The sequence below is a fragment of the Petromyzon marinus genome, chromosome 48, assembly GCF_048934315.1.
Source record: "Petromyzon marinus isolate PM22_M1 ecotype Great Lakes invasive population chromosome 48, UKy_Petmar_22M1.pri1.0, whole genome shotgun sequence".
NCBI lineage: Eukaryota > Metazoa > Chordata > Hyperoartia > Petromyzontiformes > Petromyzontidae > Petromyzon > Petromyzon marinus.
This window is the reverse complement of record NC_133714.1, coordinates 2,261,938-2,287,586: the sequence shown is the minus strand read 5'-3', so window position 1 is coordinate 2,287,586 and position 25,649 is coordinate 2,261,938. Positions and strand designations below refer to the sequence as shown.

The 25,649-nt window shown below is 52.0% G+C and overlaps 1 protein-coding gene across 3 annotated transcripts in view; it reads right to left on the bottom strand.

Annotated features, from left to right (window-relative positions):
* LOC116952728 (serine/threonine-protein kinase WNK2-like) overlaps positions 1 to 25,649 on the bottom strand; it is a 163,720-nt gene that overhangs the window by 135,765 nt on the left and 2,306 nt on the right. The gene's annotated exons all lie outside the window — the stretch shown is intronic.

Below are 25,649 nucleotides of genomic sequence, written 5' to 3'. Positions count from 1 at the left end.
CAGCTACCCAGTACGCAGGTGGTGCAACTGCACAGAGGCCCAGGCTCAGGGCTATGAAGCGGAAGGGGAGGGGGGGAGAGGGTCCAAGCCGACCACAGCTTGTACGACCACAGCATCTTGAGATGCCCTCAAATTTAGATGCCAGATAAACACAAATTCATATTTTCATAATAAAATTCCCTCTGCACTCTTCCAACCACTTTCCCTGTACCTGCCGCCATCTCAGCATGCCCATTGCTCAATGTCTCCTGCCTTCGAACACAGCGAAGCACTTTAAATCATCATCTAGATTTACAAACTAATTTCTCTTTGTGTTTAGTTTGTTGTCCTTCCCCGGCACCTCCGATTGGCGAGGTTGGCTACGTTCACGTACACACAGACAACATACATACAGACATACACACACCCGGTCCCATCAGATCTCAGAAGCGGAGTGGTGCTGAGACCTGCTTGGCACTTGGATAGGAGACCGCTTGGGGATACCAGGTGTCGTCGGCTCGGGGCTACGACGTTGTCAAGAGATGGCAGTCGTGTATATATAGAGAGAGATTCTTGAATCTATCGTGATCCCCTCGTAATGCATGGTGGGTCTTCTCCGGGCTCGATGATTTCCCCCCCACCCAGCATGAAACTGAAACCGATTCGCGGAGTTGAGTTGGCCGAACGTGCCGATGCAGGACCCCTTCTGAATAAGAAGGGTGTTGATGGCTCAGTGAGGGTTTTCTGGCCAGTATTATTATGAACACGGTGTGTGTCTGCACCGTGTGTGGAGCCAGGCGGAGGCCCTCTCTGGCACGGGCTGAATGGCCTCGTCAGTTCGTGGACGGCGCTCTCGGCCGGTTTATTTTCGTTCCTCAAATGTCACGCCGCTCGCACGCGTGCACGCGTTTTGCGGTCGGTTCTGAATTCGCAGGACCCTGGACCTACGACGGGGTTTTTTTCTCTCACTCTTTTTAATTTACACGACCACCGCCCGTCTGGGAAGGTCCCGTCGCCACGGCGGTTTTGCCGGCCGTCGCGGCGGCTAACGGCTCGGACCTTGCCGGGTGGCGCTGCGCCAGGCCTCTCCGCTCTCTCGCGCTCGGAAGCTCAAATACGAAACAAGAAAGACTCAGCGCGTTCGCCGCCAGCGCCCGGCTACAAGACGAACGCGTCGACCCTTCTGTGTTTTTTGCGCATGGCACCTTCACTTTCTGCGACACAATGGAAACGTTGCGAGCTCCAAATCCCCAGTTTTTCTTTGACTCAGCTCATCATTCCACGGGGAACAGTAAAGTAAGCGCCTCTTTGTGAGAAATAAATAAGCAGCAGCAGCAGCAGCAACAGTCCTTCGCAGACGATAGCGCTTGCCATGGGAATGTTGAATTTCCACCAATGGCTCCCGGGCGGTCGGTGAGGATGATTGATGCCCCAGGCAAGTTTGAGCAGGGACACTCTGTGACTCTGACTCTCACGATAACATCACTGGAATTTGCCAAGCCTCCTGCTGCTCTGACTGCCATCACAACACGCTGCGCAATGCAGCAACAACGTGCGCACGATTCGATGGATGAGGCTCGAGGCTGCGCAGGGGACGAGGAAGCGGCGGATGTGGCTGATGCGCACCTCCGATTGGCACGGTTTGGCCACGTGCGGTGCGAATAAAGTCCAACGTACATACGTATATATGTGTCGGCGGAGGCACGAGGCCCCGCGGATCTGAGAGATGCGGTTGGAGACTCATAGTTGAAGGATGACTCCCTGGTAAAGATACCTATGATGGCATCTCAGCTGTGGCTATTGCTGCGAGCTCTGTGTGGTTATGCACCGCACCAGGGTTGACCGTTCCCGGCCTGTCGGTACTCCACGGCTCTTCCCTAGTGGGTTCATGAAAAATAAACACGGCAGGGACATTACCCGGGCCCTCTCCTCTTTGACCTTTTATCTCTCCGCTGTCACTTGTGGTTAAATGCCCGAGATACCATTAGAGAAGAATTGTCCACTTATGCAATTTACCCGCGTTGCGTGCGTGCGTGCGCGTGTGTGCGCATGCGCAGTTTTAGCTCAAACTTACTCCGAGTGACATTTTAAAGAGTTGAGAATGTGCCTCGTTTCGTCGGGGGGGGGGGGTGCCCCGATCTCACCAGATCTCGCAAACTAAGCTGGCTGGAGCCTGGTTAGTGCTGAGGATGGGTGGCCACCACGCGCGACAGACGGGGCACAGCCAAGGGCGCTACGGGGCAGCGGAGGACAGTGCAGCAAAATCCACGAATGTTCCGCACCTTTCCGACCCCGCAGTGATAGGCATGGTGAAGTACGGTCAGAGTATCCATCACAGCCCCGCAAGGCGCGTGGAAGCCCTCGTCCATGCACGTCTGTATGTTGAACCTCTCTCGCACCGTACGTAGCCAACCGTGCTGACCGGAGGTGCAGGGGAAGGACAAGGAGTGGAACGGTTTTCAGGCAATGACCTGGCCTGGGGCACGCAGGGGGGTCAAAATTGGGCTGGAGACCGCTCGGTACCACCACCGAGCTACCTTGTAAGTACACACACACCGCGACTTTTTAGTTTGTTAGGTCTATGAAGAAAGTCGAATACGCGAATTTGAAAACCTTGTTCGCATGTGTTCGTATTATTATTATTATTTTCCCCGCATTTTCAGGGCGCCACAATTTTTTTGGAGGGGGGCGGTGAGGAGGGGGGGGGGCGATCTCTGACCATTAATCAACCTCTCTGCCTCCTATGAAACATTAGCCCACAATACGCTTCCCTGTTCCGGGGGCAGTGTTGACGAGGAACGTGGTCGAGAAAGGATCGCTCTTGTTGACGACTGAGCACGAGCCCTCCGCTCTGCTGCGGCGCTACGTGAGCAGACAAATCGCGATGTGACAGCGCGCACGTCACTACTCTGTCTCTGGTTTAAAGCAATTCTGTTTGCCGGCAGGGTTGATTTCATTGGCAGGGGGTCCGACTGGTTAATATCGATGATAACGACGACGACGATGATGGGTCCAATTTATCGCATGATGCGGCAAGACGCTAACACGAGTCAGAGGTTCGGAGACTCGTTGATACAGGAGGTCGTTGGTTCGATCTCAATCATGATGCCTGCTGTATATTTGGAGTTTGCGGTGTCTCTCTCCCCGCGGTCACGTGGATTTTTCTTCTGACTCCCTCCGGTTTTTTCCTTCCGCGTTTAGAATTAACATCACGCGTTTAGAGTTTACATTTGCACACCATAAGTCACCTGGCGGCCAGGTTGCTTTTGAAGAGGAGCAATAAAGCTCAGTGGGCCTTACCTGGTAAAATACAAATAGTTTCGTTTAAGTTGGGTAATAGTTTTATACCATTTATCTCTTTACTATGAGCGTCCAAGCATCCTCGATAGGCCCGCTGCTGTGCGGTGTGGTTGGGCAAGGGGGATCCTGAAGAAGCTCCCAACACATGGTATGAGACTTTGGACATCGCGCCGAACGGCAGGCCGTCCGAGCTGAGAGCCACACAGAGCAGGAGCGTGAAAACCCCACGTGGTTGTACACTTTAAAGATCCTAGAGATGTGATGTCACACTGGTGGCAATTCCACATTGCTATGGCAGGCGGCAAGTCCATCCATAAGACGATCAATAAACTTCCAGCAAAACTGGTACAAGATTTTTCCCCATTTATTAAAACACATGCTTTATATGATATGACAAACTAAGCGATTCATGGAAATGTTGGCATTGTGTACACGGCGTGCGTTTCGGCCTGAAGCCCAGGTCTGTGCGCCTTGACACAAGCATTAATGTTCCGTACGGTACAAGCTGCTTTTCATTAATACGCGGTTTATGCATCAACTGCAATATCGTGTTGCCGAGCACATTAGGGCAACACGAGTCAATTTTACCACCCCACCACCCTCCCCATCCACTACCCCTTAGCTGCCCCCCTCCTCTGCCACCCCCACCAACCCCCAGAATAAAAATATAAAAAAATGTGCGTGTATGCCTCCCGCTGTGCTGCTAAACTTCTCGTGGAAACGGGACACTCTATCCAGAGCGTGGCCGGCGCCGCCTCGTTTTGAAAGTAAAGTAAATTAGCGAGAGCGATGTCGCGCAATTTCGTGGTGGGCTGCCCCTCCGTTTGCCGGCGCGCGGCCAAGGGGGTCCGCGCCAAGGGGGTCCGTGCCAAGGGGGTCTGCACCAAGGGGGTCCACGCCAAGGGGGTCCGCGCCAAGCGGTGGCGGCTGGGGCCGCCGAGCAGGCTTCACGGATACCGTCATCATCGCCATCATCATCATGGCCACCATCGCCATCGATCAGCAGCGTCAGCAGCATCGGGCGGATCATCCAGTCGGTTCCAAAGCTCTTTCCATTGGTGGGGAATGCACCAGAGACACTGTCCTCCCTCACAGACACGGCGGCCCCCTTCCAAAGTTTCATAATAATGACAGTTATTATTATAGTCAAGCAAGCCTCGCTAAGATTCAAATCTACTGCTACATTTCTTCTTTGGTGCTCTGCCTTACCAGGAGGAGGTCCTCAGTTGCCATCTTCTCCGTCTCCTCTGCTCCCTGCTGCCCTCCTCTTCACTTCCACAAACGCCCCCTTCCTTCAACGCCCCCATCACACGAATCGCCAGCCTTCGCACCGTCTTTTTCCCTGCAATTCTCCCTTCCCGTAGTAACGACGACAACGATGTTTTTTTTTTGACAGAGCTGCCTTCGTGCCGGCGTGTCTACACGCAATGAGCGACCCGCATCTCGTCCCAGTGCAAAGGCGCAAAGGGCACCCCCAGCGGCAGCTGTCCTGCAAGCGGGCGTCAGCCTGCCAGCAGGGGAGGGATGATTGCCATGCGTGATCCCAATTGAGCGATGTAGCGAGCGTTCTGCACGTGGAAGGATATGGGAGGAGTGCCCGGAGGAAAGAGCCCAATCATGCGAGGGAGTGATACTCATCACCGCCAACTCCAGGGCCATCCTTGCAACTAACATGCCGACAACGCCTGGCAACGGTGGTCGCCCATCCAAGTGCTAGCCAGACTCAAGTGCGCTTAGCTTTCCGAGAAATTGACGAGATTTGGTCAGAAGGGCGGGGGGTGGGTGGGGGGGGGGGGAGCTGGTCACGATTCTCAACCCAAGCGATTTGAGAGAAGGCATCGTCGCGACTCGGAAGGTTTCGCGATTTGGCTCGAGAATTGATTGCTCCTCTGTCCCGCAAGCATCGTTCCTCATTCGTCGTGCCAGTTTGTTCAGTTTCGTTCCCTCCGCTCGGCCACATTCTAAACGCAAGTGAATAATCCGCGCGTATCGTCCATCGATAGTCGCCTGCGTGCACGCCTCGGTGCTGCGTATGGCGAGAACGGGAATCGGCGTCACGCGATGGATTGATACGCGCCGCCGCGAGCCTCGTTCACGGACAACGCGTCGTCCATGGCAATGAGTAAACAACCAAATACACAAGCATTCACGGCTTCATAATTCAAGGATCTGTTATTAATCAGCCGCCAGCATGTGTGGGCAAAGGTACTGATTTGGCAATGGGCGTTCACTACATCATCAGCAGCATCAGCAGTAGTAGCCATGGTCAATCCACTGCTGGGTGAGAGTCTTTCCCATGCTGCCGTGCGCCATGTACAAGTCACTGAGACTAACCAGTTTCTATCGTAGCTTGCTTGGGTTCCACCGATAATGAATCAGTTGTCCGTGTCTCTATTTGTGTTCCATCTTTGGTTGCATTGTATTCTGATTGGGTTTTTACTGGTGTGTCAGTTTAACTATTTTAAAATTGCACAGCGCTTTGAGGTTACGGTGGGGGAGAAGTGGGGGAGAAGTGGGGGGGGGGGGGGCGTGCTTATCCATAGGACGAGCGCCGACGACTTACCACAAAGCGGCGCTAATTTTCATCGACGCGCCACCAAAATCAAATGGGCCCCGCTGCCCGCAAACCCCAAAAGGCCGAATCCGTCAACCCACTCGGCGGTGGTGGGGACATCGCCACCCGAGCGACGACGGTTGCACAACGCTGCGTAACCCGTCTGATGTTAAATAAAAAAAGTAAAACGGCTGTCCCGCACAAGGGCTGCCTCTCTTTACGAACCTTTGAATTTCGCAAGGTTCCCCCCCTCCCCTTCCCCCTAATCTACACTCCCCTCCCCTCCTCACCCACCGTGACTCCAGCCGGTGACCTCCGCTCTCCGCACCGAGTGACTCAACTGGGTCATTAGACGCACGGCGGTGGCGCACGCTGGCGGGGTTAGGTGCGCCGTGCGCACGAGGCCTCGCTTGAACGTATCCTTGCAAAACGCAACCCGACGACGACACGGAATGCGGGCGTCATCACATTACGCGCCACGATTTTGTTCCCGGGGCTACGTAATCTTCTTACTGCCAGTGTTTAACACGTGCTTGCTTGGGGAGCGGTGGCGTAGCAGTTCGCACGCTGCGCTATGAACCCAGTGGCCCGAGTTCGATGCCCGTTCATGGCCAACACTGGCTATTATCTGAACCGATCCTAGGCCTCCCCTAGGCCGACTCAGCCTCAAACGAGTACCTGGTGCAAAAGCGGCCGGGAGTGATGCCTGCCCCTGCCACCCATCCCCTCGTGCGCCATGCCAGTCTTCATAGGTGCTCGCGAAAATAACTCGTTCCAAATAGTCTGTTATGGCTATATGGGCGACCCCAGTTCAATTCCTGCTCACAAACAATACTTGGGGCGAATATCTGAACCGGTTGTGGGCCTCCCCGAGATTGACTCAGCCTTAAATGAGTACCCGGCGCAGTATGGCAACACCGGGGAGAGACGAAACCAACCAGGCGTGATGCTCGTTACACCACCGCCTTGTGCGCCGTGCGGCCTCAATAGGTGCTCGCTAACGGAGCTTGCGTGTGCAGGCCGCAGTCGCTGTGTCCACGTGTGCGCACGGGAGCCTACAGACCGCTCTACGATCCCGGCGACCCGGGGGTTCAGCTCCCGGCCACGGGCAACAATCAGCGCGGCAAGCGCTTTCGGAAACCTGTTCTGAGGCCTCCCCTAGGTCTACTCAGCCTTAAGCGAGCACCTGGTGCAAGTGTACAGACCTCGGCTGGGGGGTGGTGGGCGGGGGAGGGGTTGGAGTAAGCGAGCCTGAGAAATGTCCTGCTGCTGCTGCTCCTTGAGGCATGTTTGGCCAGAGCAACTATAGCGCAATGTCTGAGACAACTGCTGAATTTGTCACGGACTCTTTAAAAGGCACCAGCTCTGGGAGCGGCGATTTTCGGGCCCCGTCAGCAATCAGTGCCCCTTGCCAGGGCCCATCAATAAAATTAGCAGCATTTTGAGAGCGAGAGTGCACATGCGTGCGCACGTTGCCATCTCTAGACGGCAACAGGAGCAAATCGTGGCCAGAAGATCGCTCGTCCCGTCATGCCTTGCATATCGGAGGACATCACCGTACTGATGTCATGCCTTTTGACCGACCGACCCAAGGGAGCCAGCAACGTGGCCACGTCACGTTAATATGCTCACGATCTCTCTGGTTCATAATCAAATCTGTAAATGACGGGAAAAGCCCCAACGTAATGGAATAATAGTGCATGCCGGGGAAAACAAAAACACTTCCAAAGGCCTTGGTGACTATGCTGTAATGACGAGACCGCAGTGAGGACAGAAGCGGCCCACAATCGCCTATCGCTGCGTCACTGCTGCTGTCCATTGACAACATGCGTTGCGATGGTGGCCGAAGACAAGAGGAACCACAATGCACTTCTTCAGGAAATGCTGACGGATGCATGCGAATGCACAGATACCCTGTGCGCGTTGTAGACGCTCCTGCGAGTGTCGCTCGCAACTCGCGGCACTCTCCGCCGTCTTGAAATCACCGTTTGCCCGTTTTCGTTATTCGTACGTTTGCGGCTTGCGCGCAGTTTCGGTGCGTGACCGGGCTTATCGTCATTCACAGAAAGGGTGAATTTAAACAAATAACCACTTGCCGGGAATAAGCGACCGCATTATCGCAAGAGTGACCCCCCCCCACCCTGCAACCGTGGAAAACGTGGAATTTCCACCACAGATGTTGGTCCACCAACAGAGACGACCGCCGCCCAAGCGCTTGGCTTTTCCCCCAGAATGTGGCCAACGAAAGCTCTCGTCGACAGCTTTATACGCTTTATATTTTGAAACGATGAGCCTGAATTTGGCGTGCGGCCGCACACACACCCTCGCGGCGCGTCCTTTGAAATGTAAATCCTCCAAATCCTTGGCTGGATGCACCGCGAAATCGCAAATGAGCGTAACGTAGATGACAGATATCATTCATAGTCCTCCGGAACGGTGTTGAGTCAACATCATTGATTCGGTGAGATATGAATGATGCAAGTCGACGGATGGTAGTCAATCACCAAAAGAGTAGCGAGTCAACGGGTTTCCTACAGCCGCGGTTTCCAAGTTCAATCAGCAGGGCTGTGGCCCGCTAAGCAAATGTTGCTGCCCAGGGTTGCCGGATGTTGAAGGGCAAAAGGCATCGACGAGCTCCACGGGGGTCATTCACACGGTGACCTTCCGTCAAATCGTTAACTTCCGCCATTTACCCCCTCCACCCCCACCCCCACCTCCACCCCCCCCCCGCCCCTGCGCATCACGTTCATCGCCGAGGCGTTTTCCCGTCGGCAGAGATTTGTTGGCGTCGTTCGTCAGGCGGCGTTCAAGTCGACTGCTAACTCCTGCAGGAGCCTGGCTTAGACGCGGGGGGGTGGGCGGGTGACACTGCAAATGTGAAGATCTTAATGAAGGTGGCGTGGAGGGCAAGCGGAGGGCGTTCAGTCACACGTGGGAAAGCGATCCCACGGACACTGAACAGAGATGGAATCGCAGGACAGCCGTGACAAATGGTTCGCGACCGGTTTGCCATCGGCCAGTGTCCACGGTTATGAATGGTTTGCCCTCGGTTTGCCATTGCCCGGTGCCCACGGTAACGAATGGTTTGCCATCGGTTTGTCATCGGCCAGTGTGCACGGTAATGAGTGGTTTGCCACCATCGGCCAGTGCCCACAAGTGACGCCTTTGTATTGGAAAGGCTGCGAGGAACGGGGCGCGGTTTCGACACTCACTCCACCGCATGCCCGGGCCCAGCTTTTCGCTCGCGGCTATCTCCGTGACCCGGTGCACGTGCGCGTTGGCCTCCGTGTCGAAATCTGGCACTGCGCACCGAGCCACAATTAGGGAAATCTGATTTGCCGCCCACGGTGATGAACTTGCGCGAACACGCAAACGCCATGCCGGGCCACGGCTGCATGGCCACAGCCTTCACGGCAGCGCTATTTGTTGTGGTTTTGTCGTCTGGTTTAACCGACGCGATTAAACTCTCAGGGTTTTATTACGGACGCCCCGGCGCATAATTTACGGTCCTCAGCCGAAATGTAATAACGCACTTACAACACTCTCCCGGAGACAAAATCTTATTCAGTGGGGGCAGAAAACCGGTTCATTTGTCATCATTAGACCTCGTCCATCGTCAAAACTGAGCGATAAATTCTTCGGGGCCCAACCCTCCTTAAGGCGAGACGGCGGAAATGCCACAGCGATTCGTCCCCTGTTGGCGAGCCGGGCCTGTAGCCGGGCCTGTCCGACCGGCTCGGCACTTCCCCGCGTGCAGGAAGCAACCCCTCTCCCCTTGCCCCCCTACCACGTGCGGCCGCATCTGGACCTGCACGGTCGCGAATTCCGCCACGCCGTCGCGAGAGCGTGAAGTGAGCAGCGCCGTGGCTGCAGCGTCGGTTTACTAGACGGGGAGACATCGCGCGCCGGGAGAGGGCACTCTGCGGCTGTGAGAGGGCCCCGAAAGGCCCGGGGGTTTACTTATCCCTCGATCCGGTACGGGGAGCGCTAGGAGAAGATCAACGCTGGAAGGTCGCGAGTTCAACTCCCGGGCAGAGTGAGGGGGTGGGTGGGTGGATGGATGGAGGAGTGAGTGAGTAGTTATGTCAAAGGTTGCGTAGATAGATGAGTGAGGCATTAGGTGAGTGGGCTATGAAATGCCTTGCTTTTTTAAAATCAATATTGGTTGTCATACAGATTAAGAGGCCACCATCATGGGAATGAAGAATTTTCACCCGCTGGCCGATAGCCATCAAATGGGGAAAATGTTCAAACAGGGCGCCGCGATGTACAGCCACTGCCTGGACATTTTCCATGGCTCGAGGATTTAATTAATCTTGGGCCATGTTCATCACTCACCGCCAGTGCGCAGACCCCGGCCGCCACAGGATAATTACACGCGTCTTAATTTTAGACATTTGCCAAGTTCTCTACAATTCAGATGTGGCTTCTTGTTTTGAGGGTGGCCATACAGGAATCTCCATTGTGTGGATAAGTTATGGCAGTGGCTAGACGCTTGGACAACAGAACATTTCAGGCACGTTTGTCAAATGAAACTGGGCGCTGAAATTGTGCTGTGACTGCTAAAAATGAAAAGCGGCCAAAAAACTGAACAGGCCGTATTTGACAATCGGAGGCAAAAAGAGTGTGTGGGTAGAGCACACGAGCCAATCAAATGGTAGCCCTGCCCATAACTGACTAGCCAATCAGCCACTAGTACTTGACATAATCTGATCCAACCAGCCATAAGTGCTAGCAGTACCCCTAACCCTAACTAGCCAACCGATCTACGTGACTTTACCGAAAGAACCAACAATATGAATTCCTGCAGTCACGAAAGCTTAAAGTCAAGATTTAGCCAACCAGTCACTAATACTAGCAATACCCCTAACCCTGACGAACAACCCGGCCACTCGTACTAGCCGTACTGCTAACTCTAACTCGCCAAGCCAACCAGCCCTATAACGGCACTTTGGGATCTACGCGTGAAACGCACCTTACAAATGTGAATTATTACCATGAGGTTAATAGCCCTCGTTTCACTGAAACCCCCCCCCCCCACCCCATTCTGCTCCTAAACCCTCCACCTTCAGCACTTTTCCGAGGTTGAATTATCACCTCCCCTCTGCTTTTGGACAAATTGTCGCCATGTGGACGCCTCTCCACGAGAAACTTGTTTACATTAAACTATTTTTTTGTATTTTACGAAGCGTCCCTGCTATCACGAATGATAGCTCACGTGGAAATGTATAGCAGCTAAACGCGCGACGTTGGTTCTAAATGTGGAGGAGGAAAAACGGAAGGCTCGGAGAAAAATCCACGTGACCACGGGGAGAGAGAGAGAGAGAAACGCAAACTCCTAATGTACAGGCATCAGGGTCGAGATCGAACCCACGACCTCCTGCATGCTGGGCGAGGGAGTTAACATCTCCTAGCCACACGAAGCTGTGGCACAGGTTGTTCGCAATGAGCGACTTTTGAATTTTGAAATGCTGCTTTTGAATTTTGAAATGCACACGCACCCTTCTCTCCATCCTCCTTCTCTCACCCTGCAGCCCCCCATCCGCCCTCTGCACGACACTACCCCGGCAATTATGCAAACCGCTTCGAGGCAGATATTTCGATGTTCCACAGGCCTGTTGCTACGTGCGGTCGGCTTTGCCCTGTGTGTGTGTGTGTATCTAGTTAATGGCCACTTGCATTTACGTAACATCTCGTTCCCGGTTTTGATCCGTCGGTGGTACACACCAGTGTGTGTTTCAACAGCATGATTATCATCACCATCATCGGCCATCATCTATCCGTGGCTGGATGCAAGGACTCTCAATGCGATGCCTCTAAACTTGCGCTCTACGTCATCCCAAATGCGCACCCCTCCACGCTTCTCTGCGCACGTTTCAGCTTTTGTCCTTGACGTCAAAAAATGTGCAGCCTACGATTAGCATTAAAGATTTACATTGCAAATGTCTTGTCAGCAGACAGTGCACAAATCACTGCTTTGCTTTATAAACTGTGTCGAGTGTTGCCTGAATGAAATGACGCTGAGCTAGGGCAAGCGACTGTTCCCAAACGCCCTCATAGCAATAACCATTTCTTCAATTTTAACGGATTTTAAAATCTTCGCGTAACATTCCCGCGTCCGTACAAAGTGTAAATACGTTACACTTTGTACGAACAAAAGTGTAAATATGTTACACTTTGTACGAACAAAAGTGTAAATATGTTACACTTTGTACGAACAAAGTGTAACGTGTTATTAAGCAACTATTTTCTAAAGGCATTTTTCCGTAAGTACGACCTCTCTCAATCCACCGATGAATGATGGCCTCCACACTCGCAAAGTCAAGCGATGTGTTTTTTTCATCACCATACTTCACCACGCCGGTCAGTGCGTGTTGGTGAAGTCGGACAGCGTAATTTTTGGGAGCGCAGAAGTATAGTACAACAATATTATTTTAAAGCACTTTCCTCCGATGGCACTAACATATTGTATTGGTGGTGCCATGCCTGTTATGGAAATTCCACATTCCCTTGGCAGGGGCCGGCCTCGTTATAGGACAGCCCACAGTTGATTGTTCACAAAGTGGTATTCAATTGATTGACCAACTAATGATGACCCGGTTCTCATATCACTTGCCACTGACGTTGGCCGTTGCCGGGGATGGAACTCAGATGGCCAGGGTCTCCGCAGCGCAGTGTGCTCACCGCCATAACGGTGCAAGAGGCGACTGGCCGTAAAATCGTCCCCCTAGGTCAGTTTAGCCCATAAATGAGCACTTAGTTGCGTGTCGTGCTCATGACTCACGGTCAGTTATCGGCGGCGCAGGGGAGATGAAGGCAGGCAGGGTGGGCGTGCTTTGTGTTTGTAAACACAGCCAAACATCAGCCATGTGCTGGACTTAAAGGGAAGGCGGAACCGAAGAACAAAGAGCACACAGCTCATTGATGATGATCGTCATCATTTATCGTTTAATCTTTCTTGTATAGCCAGCTGAACAGGCTGCGTGCACAGGACTGTCACACACGTTAATTGAGACGGGGATTACTTTAAATTACTGGACAGAAGAGGACACTTCGTTCAGTTCGGTACCATCGCATCACGGTGACGTCACTGACAGGAGGCAGTGTCGCTCCCGGCTGATTTCATTTCACAGGCAGGGCCAGCATTCCCTTCGTCAGAATTTGCGTCAAGTGGAAATTCAACGCCCAACATGTTGCAGCAGTGAGCATTTCTTTCTCAAGTAGTGAACTGAAAATTTAATTTAGTCAACAAAGGCAGTCTTGACCTCTCACCTGCAAGTGTTTCTGGGAAAGATCGGTCCGACTCTCACAACAAACTCGAGTAACTTGGAAATTGAGGCAAACGCACGTAGCCAACCGTGCTAAGTGGAGGATGCGGGGGAAGGAACAACAAACCAAAAAAACATGCTGCCTTTTAAACTTAAATTGAGTCATTCGTCAACCCGACCACTGGGAAGAATCGCAAGTTGACAAGTCCGGCTGGGCCTGGGAACGACGGACCACGTTCTCAGGATCGCTCTCGAAGGTTAAAGTTGTCCCTGACGTCGTTGGCAAGAGCAGGCCATCGTGTGCCGGCGTCAGGGCCAAATTTTGCCCCAATGCGAAAATAACACCCACAAAAATTTGACTATTAAAATTTTTATTTTATTTTACCAGGTTAGGCCCACTGAGCTACGTAGCTATTTTTCAGAAGCGTCCTGGCCACAAATGATATCTCAACGAAGTGGCTTATCACGTGGAAATTTATAGCAGCCAAATACTCTGTGTGATGTTGATTCTAAATGTGGAGGAAAAAAACGGAGGACTCGGAGAACAATCCACACGACTACGTTGTGATCGAACTCACGAGTTCCTGTTCACCAGGAGAGGTAGTTAACATCTCCTAGCCACCGTGATGATGATGATGATGAGCAAGAGAAATGCAAACTTTAAATATACAGCAGGCGTCAGGGTCGGGATGGAACCCACGACCTCCTGTACACCAGGCGAGGTAGTTAACATCTCCTAGCCACTGTGGTGCCTTTTTATTCATTCATTAATAAATGAATCAATTGGGATCACACACACACATAGCAGCAATCATCACCCCCTGCTGACAGACCAATGTCCCCAGGTCAAGTTTGCGAATGAGACTCCAACTTGATTATTGAGTTCTGAGCTGGCTAAACAAAACTTAAACATCCCAAATTTGCGTAGTGTCAATTCGGTTATACGAGCATGTACAAAGACAAAGATCCCCTGTATAGCCTTAACAGACGGTTGGGACAAGTGTTATCAGCAAGCACCTATGAAGCCCAGAACGGCACACGAGGAGGTGGGTAACCAGCACCACGCCCGGCCGCCTTTGTCTCCCCAGTGACAATGTTTACACAACGCACCAGGTACCCATTTGAGGCTCAGTCGACCTACGGGAGGTTCAAGATAGGTTCAAATAATTGTCAATGCTGTTGGCCGTGAGCGGGAATCGAACTCGGGTTGCCAGGTTCATAGCGCAGTGCACTACCCACTACACTACCGCTCCCCACAATGTACACACCTATCGACACATACACACCTCTGGCACATACACACCTATCGACACTTGCACGATTATACGACGCCTCCTCCAACGTTTCCTTCAAAATACAGGGGGGGTTGATGGGGGGGGGGGCAAACGGCGCGACCTACGATCTGGAGAACATCACAGATACCGCACGAGTAAACAAGCAAAGGCCATCACGTGGAGAGAGGAGGGATCAGGAGACTCTAACCAGACCACGGCCGATTGGCTCAGGGCTTGTTCCCGACACGCGCACTGTGGTCGCATCTTTGCGTTTCGCTGGAATGCCGCGTTCCGACGATCTCCGTGTACGCGGGAGTGCTGCGGCCGCTGTTTGCAAGATAAGCGCAGCACCCCCCCCCCCCCCCAGCACGCGGCAACACTCCCCCAGCCCCAACGCCCCGAGGCAGGCTGGACACGCAGTCCGTCCCCGCTTGTCCGTGCCGCCCGGCTCATTAACGAGCTGCTGCTGCTGCTGCCTCGGAGGGCCCAGCCCCTCGCTCGGTGACCTGGCACCGGTGGTCGTGGTGGGGCTGCTGACCCAGTTCCGGATGAAGCTAGTGCGGGGCCTGCAGCATGATGTTATAAAAGGGGCCCTAATTAAAAAAAAGTAAATATTAAAACACAAATGTTTAACTTGCGCAGTAAAGTAATTGTATTTTTTTCATTTGCTATACAACCAGATAATACGACAAGTCGCTAACCTTAAACACCCGGTCGTTCGTTAAATTCGAAGGTGGTATAGTACTATAGTAATAGAGTGCAGAATCACTGAACCGGAATTTAAAGCTTGAAAGTATAGTGCGGGCTACTACACGTGTTGTAGCTACTACACGTGTAGTAGCTACTACACGTGTTGTAGCTACTACACGTGTAGTAGCTACTACACGTGTTGTAGCTACTTTTGCTACTACGATAATCCGGAATTGTGCTGACCCATTGGAGGCCCTGGGCAGCAAATGTTTGTGGGGAACTTCCCCACGAGACCTTTTAACTTAGAGACGACCAGGGACAGGGCCGTGCCATAGTGTGGGGGCGGGCGGTAAGCAATACATCTGACACTATGAAGTTGAAGCATAATCATAAAATGTGTGTGTATACTGGAGGAATCTGAAGAGCTGTGAAGCTCTTTTTCACAGATGTCCAGTAGGGGCACGGGGTCAGAACGTTACAACAACAACCGCCCCCCCCCAGAGTGCGGGGCCGGGGCAGTCACCCCGAATCACGATGTTACCCTAGGGACGCCTCTGCCTAGGGAGATGACCGCGGCGGCTGCTCAGGCGGTAGAGCGAGCGACTCGCAGTTGGAATGTTGCGAGTTCAACTCCTGGTTGGGGGTTACTCAGCCCATCATCATCATCATAATTATAATTATTATCCTGGTTTACATAAATAAAGTGTAACTCTGTAGAGGAGTTACAGTGGTTGGTCATAGCAATGTGGAATTGTCACTACTGGCTCAGGCCAATAAACAGGAAATGAGCGCTGCCTATATGCTAATTTAAGCAGGAAATTACTTTTGACCTTTTTTTACGAGTAAGATGACAACGGGAAAAAGAGTTGGTAAGATGAGAGAACTTTGGGCAAATAGATAGAGGTGTAATGAGATGAGAGAAGAGTGATATAGATTAGCCAGACAGAGTGAGATGAGACAGCTGTAGACAAGAGATGGGAGATGTGTGGGGCCATCAACTGGCAGCGGTAGCTGGGAGATGTTAACTACCTCGCCTGATATGCAGGAGGTCGTGGATTCGATCCAGACCCTGACGCCTGCTGCTGCATATTTGAAGTTTGCGTGTCTGTCTCTCTCTCTCTATCCCGCGTGGATTTTTCTCCGGGTCCTCCGGATTTTTCCCTCCACATTTGGAATCAACATGCGTTCAGAGTATTTGGGTGCTATAAATTCCACACGACGATAAGCCATACTATTTGAGCTACGTAGATCAGTGGGTCTTACCTGATGAAATTAAAAAATTGTCAAGTTTTAGGCCATGCTTCGTGGCACGGGCGCGGGATTTGGCTGTTCTAGCACAACAGAGGGGGTCTCACTTGGGCTCGCATCCAACCCACACACATCCCACAACCTTAACCCTCTAGCTCCCTCTCTAATCCAGCAATGCCCCTGCACCATCCACCACCCCAACGCCCCCCCCCCCCCCCCCCACAGACGTTCCTCGAGAACTGTTTTTGCAAATTGTGTGACGTGTTGTCAAGAAATTAACTTGGAGTGTTGTTTGTGAAAGACGAGTTATTTGGTGCCACTCCAAGCCACGTTAAGCGCCGGGTGAATGCGCGTACAGTGCTGTAAACAGAGTTGTCTTCTGTTTGCAAAATACTCACCGAAGTCTCGTGAAGAATCCTGTGGCGTTGGGATGTTTGGTCAAATCCTTAAACTAACCATGGGACTCTATTGTCGCCTTGCCGGCATAAATATATAAGCGTTAAGATGTCCAACACCAGATGGGCACCAATTACAAGGCGCCAACGCGTGCGCACATACGCACACTTGCGGTACGAAAGCACGTCCCAAAAATGTCCTTAGACAATGCAGCGCATTGTCCTTGCGCTGCCTGCCCTTGTGGCAGCTTTCGGTTGATCGCTGGTGAGAGAAGGCCATGAAAGTGGCTGTCTCTAGTACACATCAAAGACATTTTTTTTGCTCGCAATTTCTTCTTTTTACCACAAGCATGGGCAGTTCCACGGACATGAGACGCCATGCAAAATTGGTGTCTATTCGGTGTTTGAAATATCTTGACGCCAAGAATTGGTGATGCCTTTTCATCGTTGCTCTTAAAATGTGTCCCACAAAAAAAAAGCCTCATTGAGTCTCAGGGCTCCTTAAAATCAGGAGGGTCCTGCAAATGACATATTCGTCCAACCCTATTCGAAAAAGTATTTGGCGTGTGTCCCTGGGCGGAAGGTGGAACATTTGGAAAGAAAAAAAGTCCTGCCCCCACGCGTAAAAGAAAAAATTCTAAAGCTCAAGAGGTACACATAGATGGGTTTAACGAGCCCATTTGCCGCACTGCCATCTCCTGGCCACCTTGCAGCCAGGCAGGCTCCGGAGTTTCACAAATCTGGAGTAACTGGAGAAAACCCACACGCATGGGGTTGATAATAATAATAAACAATTCCCTACTCATAGGTCAATGACCCACTCGGTGGTTTGCCATCTACTGGGCAACCTTGCACAATGGTCCAGGCTAATCACGTGGCGGATTGTGGCCTCGTGGAAATTTGTCCAAGATGCAACTTTAAATCATCTATTACAAAAGCCCGGCATTCCGTTTGCCCGTTTATTTGTCGAATAAATTATGAGAGCCATTCAGAAGGCCTGATTCAAAAAGTTATAGAAAGTGGACCCCCCTCTCCACAAAATGTGGGGGTAAAAAGTTGACCCAACAGGTTGCCAAAAATTGTTGACCCCCCCCCACCAACATTTTTTTTCCACTCCCCCCTAAAAAAAATACCTACACACCCTACCTACAATAGAGTCAGTAGTATCTGCATGCCTACACACCCTACCTAGAATAGAGTCAGTAGCATCTGCACACATGGGGAGGGGGGGGGGAGAGGACATCAGTGGGTCCTAGGCCGCCGAGATTCTAGGATACTAAAAAAGAAAAAGCTCCTCCTTATAGCCTTAACAGACTGTCGGGGCAAGTGCTGTTAGCGAGCACCGAATGAAAGCACTGCACACGAGGGGGTGGGTGGACATCCACGCCCGGCCACCTTTGTCTCACCAGTGGCGATGTTTTACACACCGCACCAGGTATTCATTTGAGGCTGAGTCGACCCAGGACCGGCTCAGATAGTCGTCACTGGTGTTGACCGTGAGTGGGAATAAAACTCGGGTCGGCGGACTCGTAGCGCAGCGCACTAACCACTAACACGACCGTGAACACGCCGAACACATACACACACATGCATACGCATACACACATACACACACGCAAAGTCAAATGCAAAGATCCCCCGTGCAGCCTACATAGGCTGCTGGGGCAAGTGGTGTTCGCGCACATGGAGAGTGGTGTGGGAAGCACCACGCTCCACGCTACACTACCGCTCCCCCGAAGTATATACTGGATATATATACCGTATATATACACACACACAGTCCTTAATGAATCCACTGCTGAATGAGGGCCTCCACTCACCGCGTGGGTCATGAGGGTTGCCAGAGCATACTTCACCACGCTGGTCGGCTCGGCGTGGGTGGGCTGGTGAGGTTGTGGGCCCGTCGACGCCTTCGAACTGACACCGTGACGTCGACGCGCCCCCCCTCCCCCAAATAACGGGGCCCGGGGCGGTCGGCCCGATTCGCCGCGTGTAGCCTTAAGGGGACGGGGCCTCGGCGCATTCCGAGCGACTTGGTCACTGGCGTGGCTTTCGGAGCCGATCTCTTAAAAAAAAACACAGCACGCCGTGTCTGTTTCATTTCAAATCATTAAATCGTTCCTGGCGGTGGTTTGTCTCTGCGTTAAAGAAAAAGAAAATAGAGAAAAGGACTCGAACCTGACGTCATGCCGGAGCGCAACAGTCGCTTCAACTTGGCGTAGACACACAGCCACGCGTGCAAGCGGGGAGGAAGGGGGTCGCAGGGTGCGCGCATTCACAGTGGCTGGGAGATGTTAACTACCTCGCCTGGTGTACAGGAGGTCGCGAGTGCAATCCCGACCCTGACGCCTACTGCTGTATATTTGGAGTTTGCGTGTCTCTCTCTCATCATCACCACGGTGGCTAGGAGATGTTAACTACCTCGCCTGGTGTACAGGAGGTCGTGGGTGCAATCCCGACCCTGACGCCTACTGCTGTATATTTGGAGTTTGCGTGTCTCTCTCTCATCATCACCACGGTGGCTAGGAGATGTTAACTACCTCGCCAGGTATACAGGAGGTCGTGGGTGCAATCCCGACCCTGATGCCTACTGCTGTATAATTGGAGTTTGCGTGTCTCTCTCTCATCATCACCACGGTGGCTAGGAGATGTTAACTACCTCGCCGGGTGTACAGGAGGTCGTGGGTGCAATCCCGACCCTGACGCCTACTGCTGTATAATTGGAGTTTGCATGTCTCTCTCTCATCATCACCACGGTGGCTAGGAGATGTTAACTACCTCGCCTGGTGTACAGGAGGTCGTGGGTGCAATCCCGACCCTGACGCCTACTGCTGTATATTTGGAGTTTGCGTGTCTCTCTCTCATCATCACCACGGTGGCTAGGAGATGTTAACTACCTCGCCAGGTATACAGGAGGTCGTGGGTGCAATCCCGACCCTGATGCCTACTGCTGTATAATTGGAGTTTGCGTGTCTCTCTCATCATCACCACGGTGGCTAGGAGATGTTAACTACCTCGCTGGGTGTACAGGAGGTCGTGGGTGCAATCCCGACCCTGACGCCTACTGCTGTATAATTGGAGTTTGCATGTCTCTCTCGCATCATCACCACGGTGGCTAGGAGATGTTAACTACCTCGCCTGGTGTACAGGAGGTCGTGGGTGCAATCCCGACCCTGACGCCTACTGCTGTATAATTGGAGTTGCATGTCTCTCTCTCATCATCACCACGGTGGCTAGGAGATGTTAACTACCTCGCCTGGTGTACAGGAGGTCGTGGGTGCAATCCCGACCCTGACGCCTACTGCTGTATAATTGGAGTTTGCGTGTCTCTCTCTCATCATCACCACGGTGGCTAGGAGATGTTAACTACCTCGCCTGGTGTACAGGAGGTCGTGGGTGCAATCCCGACCCTGACGCCTACTGCTGTATAATTGGAGTTTGCGTGTCTCTCTCTCATCATCACCACGGTGGCTAGGAGATGTTAACTACCTCGCCTGGTGTACAGGAGGTCGTGGGTGCAATCCTGACCCTGACGCCTACTGCTGTATAATTGGAGTTTGCGTGTCTCTCTCTCATCATCACCACGGTGGCTAGGAGATGTTAACTACCTCGCCTGGTGTACAGGAGGTCGTGGGTGCAATCCCGACCCTGACGCCTACTGCTGTATAATTGGAGTTTGCGTGTCTCTCTCTCATTATCACCACGGTGGCTAGGAGATGTTAACTACCTCGCCTGGTGTACAGGAGGTCGTGGGTGCAATCCCGACCCTGACGCCTACTGCTGTATAATTGGAGTTTGCGTGTCTCTCTCTCATCATCACCACGGTGGCTAGGAGATGTTGACTACCTCGCCTAATATACGAGAGTTCAGGGGTTCAATCCCGGGTCCTCCGGTTCCCCCCCCCCCCCCTCCGCATTTGCAATCAACAACGCGCGTTTAGATTATATTCGGCTACTGCTATACCTTTCCACGTTGGGCTATCGTTAGCGATGTATGTGCTCAGTTGGCAGCCTTACACCTGGTGTCAAATAAACAAAAGATTTGGTGTCCAATGCACGCCCTCTCTCCGACGTCACCGCCGTGCTCGGGGTGTATGACCTGACCCATGGACCCCCCCACGCCCCCCCCCCCCTCTTGGTTAGCCATTACCTGCGGTGCAACGACACACAGCTTGCGGGGCGATTGTCGCTCTACCTACGGCAAACACCGCGCGTGCATGTGTGTGTGTGCGTGTGTGTGTGTGATGGTGTGTGTGTGTGATGGTACGTGTGTGTGATGGTGTGTGTGTGATGGTGTGTGTGTGTGTGATGGTACGTGTGTGTGATGGTGTGTGTGTGTGTGCGTGTGTGTGTGTGTGCGTGTGTGTGATGGTGCGTGTGTGTGATGGTGTGTTTGTGTGTGTGTGATGGTGTGTGTGTGTGTGTGATGGTGTGTGTGATGGTGTGTGTGTTATGGTGCGTGTGTGTGCGTGTGTGTGTGTGATGGTGTGTGTGTGTTATGGTGCGTGTGTGTGCGTGTGTGTGTGTGATGGTGCGTGTGTGTGCGTGTGTGATGGTGTGTGTGTGATGGTGTGTGTTTGTGATGGTGCGTGTGTGTGCGTGTGTGTGTGATGGTGCGTGTGTGTGTGCGTGTGTGTGTGTGTGACGGTGCGTGTGTGTGATGGTGTGTGTGTGTGATGGTGTGTGTGTGCGTGTGTGTGTGATGGTACGTGTGTGTGATGGTGCGTGTGATGGTGCGTGTAATGGTGCGCGTGTGTGATGGTGCGTGTTTGTGCACGTGTGTGATGGTGCGTGTGTGTGATGGTGCGTGTGTGTGATGGTGCGTGTATGCGTGTGTGTGTGCGTGTGTGTGCGCGTGTGTGATGGTGCGTGTGTGTGATGGTGCGTGTGTGCGTGTGTGTGCGTGTGTGTGCGTGTGTGTGCGCGTGTGTGTTGGTTTCGTGTGTGTGATGGTGCGTGTGTGTGATGGTGCGTGTGTGCGTGTGTGTGCGCGTGTGTGATGGTGCGTGCGCGTGTGTGATGGTGCGTGTGTGTGATGGTGAGTGCGTGTGTGATGGTGCGCGTGTGTGATGGTGCGCGTGTGTGATGGTGAGTGCGTGTTTGACAGTGAGGAGCGGTGGTGTAGTGGTTAGCGCTACGCTGCGCTACGCTGCGCTACGAACCCGGCGACCAGGGTTCGATTCCCGCTCACGGCCAACACCGGTGACGATTATCTGAACCGGCCATGGGCCTCCCCTAGGTCGACTCAGTCTCAAATTAGTACCTGGTGCGGTGTGTAAACATCGCTACTGGAGACAAAGGCGATCGTGCGTGGTGCTGGCCACCCACCCCTCTCGTGTACCGTTCCGGCCTTCATAGGTGCTCGCTAACAGCACCTGCCCTAACAGTCGGTTAAGGTCACTTAAGGCTATATGGGGGATCTTTGTCATTGTCTTTGTTTGACAGAGCAGGGTCCCCATTTGCCTGTGCACGTACGTATGGACTGACTGTACGTTGAACTTCTTTCACACCGTACGTAGCCTCGTCGAAGGTGCGGGCGGCGCTGGCAAAAAAAATAAACCGCGGTCGCGAACGAAACGCCGATACGTCGAGAACGTCGCTCGGCTCGCTCTGCTCGCTCTCGCCCCGATACGAATACAGCATCGCCGCTCCGACATTAGTGGCGGAGTGGTGGGCCCCCGTGGTGGTTAGCGCGCTTGTGCTCGCAACTCTGGGAGCCGAGATGGAGACGGCACAGCCGCAGCTGATACCGCCGGTTGCCGCGGTGAGATCCCACGCAAGCCGCAGTGGTTCGTGGGAAAAAGATATTCCACCGGACACTTGTGAAAAAAAATACTCATTGATGCTCCAGCATAAATAAATATTCTGATTGTGGATTGACAAAGGGCTGTAAATTATTATACATCGAGTACCGTGGTAAAGTTTGCATGGGGCAAAAGTACGCATGTATGTTTAACTTCTTTCGCACCGTACGTAGCCAACCGTGCTAATCGCTGCGTGGCAAGTACAACAAACTCAGTAGCCATGAGTCACGTGGCTCACCCTAACCCGGGGCAATCGCCTGCCTGCCCTCCATGCCTTTCGCTACTTTTTATTTCGTACGGATGAAATATAGACGTCGAAGATGAACCGCGCGTGCCAACGTTAAGCCACGCAACTGATTTGTGGGTCAGATCGCGCGAGTGAAATGTGTCATTAAATTTGGCGCGTTTTGTCCGTGCCGTGTGGAGGAGAGTTTTTTTTTATGACGCACGTCTTAATGAAGCGATCTGTTGAGCAAGTGAATTATGAATGACGGATGTCTTCAACTCGAAATCCAGTTTGAAGGCTCCACGGGATAGCGAATTCATTGTTCCACGCAGGCCTCCTCGGCATGAACCCGGCGGCACGAGTTTACCATGTGCTCATCCCGTCAAGGAGCCTTCAACAGTCACGCGAACTCCGGTCATCGTCATCATTATCATCGCAGGAGCAGCAGCAGCGGCTTTTGGGTGACCATCGAACAAAGACGGTGGTCACGGCATCGCGCGCTTCCAGATGCGCTTCTGCGGCCGTCTGGAACGTCCTTCCTCCCGATATTAGGAGTTATGCGCGTTTAAAGCTATATAGAAAACGAATTTCTGTTTTGTTGTTTAGTTTGTTGTCCTACCCCCGCTACGTACGGTGCGAAATAAGTTCAACATACATACGCGTTGAGAGAGTGTTTGCTTTGGTTCTCTGCAGTCGCACGTGGCAGTGAATGCTGCCAGTATCGACTCCACGCGATCATCAAGTCATCGCACAATAATGCCCTCCATTCATCCACTTATCCAGCCTCTCGACCACTCGGTTTTTCAAGAGGGATGTTTTTTCAACCTGCATTTAGGATGTTTTGGCCAATTCTAAGAACGCAAGGCGTTTGTCAAGGAGACATGAGCCAGTCAAATCCTCAACTTTAAAATGTTGATCATCATGGGACCTCCTTTGGCAGTACCAAAATATAATAGTTTTTTCCGTTTTTTCTAGCAACAAAACTGAAACCTTTTTTCACAAGGAATCGTGTCACTGCTTTAACCACAATAATTGTGGTCAGAATGCAATACAAAAAACATACTCTGATAATAATCTTGATTTGAAGCTTTTGTGACTGCAGGAATCCATACTCTTTGGTTCTCTCGGTAAAGTCACGTAGGTAGACAAATAAAATAAATCACGACGTTTCAATTGTAATACAAGCAATCGTCATCAGGTGGATAATATGATGCATTGTCCTTGAAACTGACTGGTCCACACCAGAGACAGCTTTCTTTTGAGCCTCATCTCAAGCGGTGTTAGACCAGAGAACAGCTCAAAGACAATGGACTCTGATAGCGCATTGTCTTTGAGCTGTACGCCTTTTGGCCAGGTCGCTTCTGAAGAAGAAAAAAAGAGCTATATGGGGGCCTTACCTGGTAAAATAAAAAAACGTGTTTATAGAGTCGAGTGCTGACAGCTGCACTGGGGCGCACGGGCCAGAGGGGGGCCAAGCCGCCGATTGCAGCAATTGCGCACCGAGTTCTGAACGCGTGGGTTCAAATAAAAGCCGTCGTTTTAACACAATGGTTCTTCACCTTTACTGCTGCCTTGCACTCCTTTGGTTCTCAATTGTTACAAAAATAAATGCGTAGGGTTTGATGAAAACAAAAGTAGTTGTACTTACGTGCACGTGCTTAATTTGTGTTTCGATTATTTACCTTCTAAAACTAAATCTGGCCATGTCTCGCACCCCCAGAAAGGGCACCTCGCACCTCCCCCCCCTCCCCCCCCCCCGTTCGTGCGTGCACCCCAGGTGCACGAACCACCTTTCTAACACGATCATAATAATTCCCTTTACATAGCTCCAGAAAGGCCTCAACGAAGCTCAGAGATTATTCATTTGCAGGAGGGTCCTGCAACCGGAATGTTCGGCCAATGGCATTCCACGAGCGTTGGTTGGGCTTCGCGTGCAAAGGAAAACGGGGTGGGGACAAAAGTGAAGAAGGACTTAAAGGGGTGGAAAGCCAAGGTCTCGGCACGGATCGATTCAATAATCCACTGCTGTACCGCCATCTCTTGGCCACCTTGCAAAGCGGCTTTCAATTGCATCTGTAGGTGGGTGGCAAGGCCCTTCGTTCATTTCAGCCGGATCTGTTCGGGGGGGTGGTGGGAAGCGACCGAGAAAATATCTCCGCACCCGCCGCACCACATCCAGTATACCAAAGACAAAGATCCCCCGTATAGCCTACACAGACTATTTTGGGGGGAGTGGTGCGGGCAAGTGCTGTTAGCGAGCACCCCGCTCACACGCGGTGCGATGCACCCCTCGCCCTCCGGCTGTGACTACGAGTCACGTGCCACACCTACTCCATTCCAGCAACGATCCAGAAAAAAAACCCACACACAATGAGTGAGACCATAAGTCCTGTTTCTTGACGAACTTAACGTAAATAGCAGAGGATGGGCTCATTGATATATGTTTTCATGGAGCTCCATTAGGGACAGTAATATTTGAACACTGAGCAATCATCACAGATTAAACCGGGTTCTCGAGTGTAGCATAAGTATGGCCATATCTTCATTCATATTTCACTGTACAACATCTAACAAAGCTTAGGCATCGACACACACACATAAAACCAGCTAGTGCTCTCAATTTCAAACTCTAATAATTCACGATTTTGCTTCGACGAGCATGTGAAGGACGCTCTTTAACAGGGCGCACCCTGAAAGTTGTGCCTCTAGGGCGGGTGAAGAGGCTACCAGAAGTCATTTTTTGTGGGGTCATCTCTGGCACAGAGTGGTGCAATGCTTACTGCAAAAAAATCCAATTGGGGGTTTATTAATCTCATAGGAAATTGACACGAGACAATAGTAGAACGAGAATACAACTTAGAGGAAAGAATAAAACTAACATTTATTTAAACAAAACATAATTTGATCTAAAT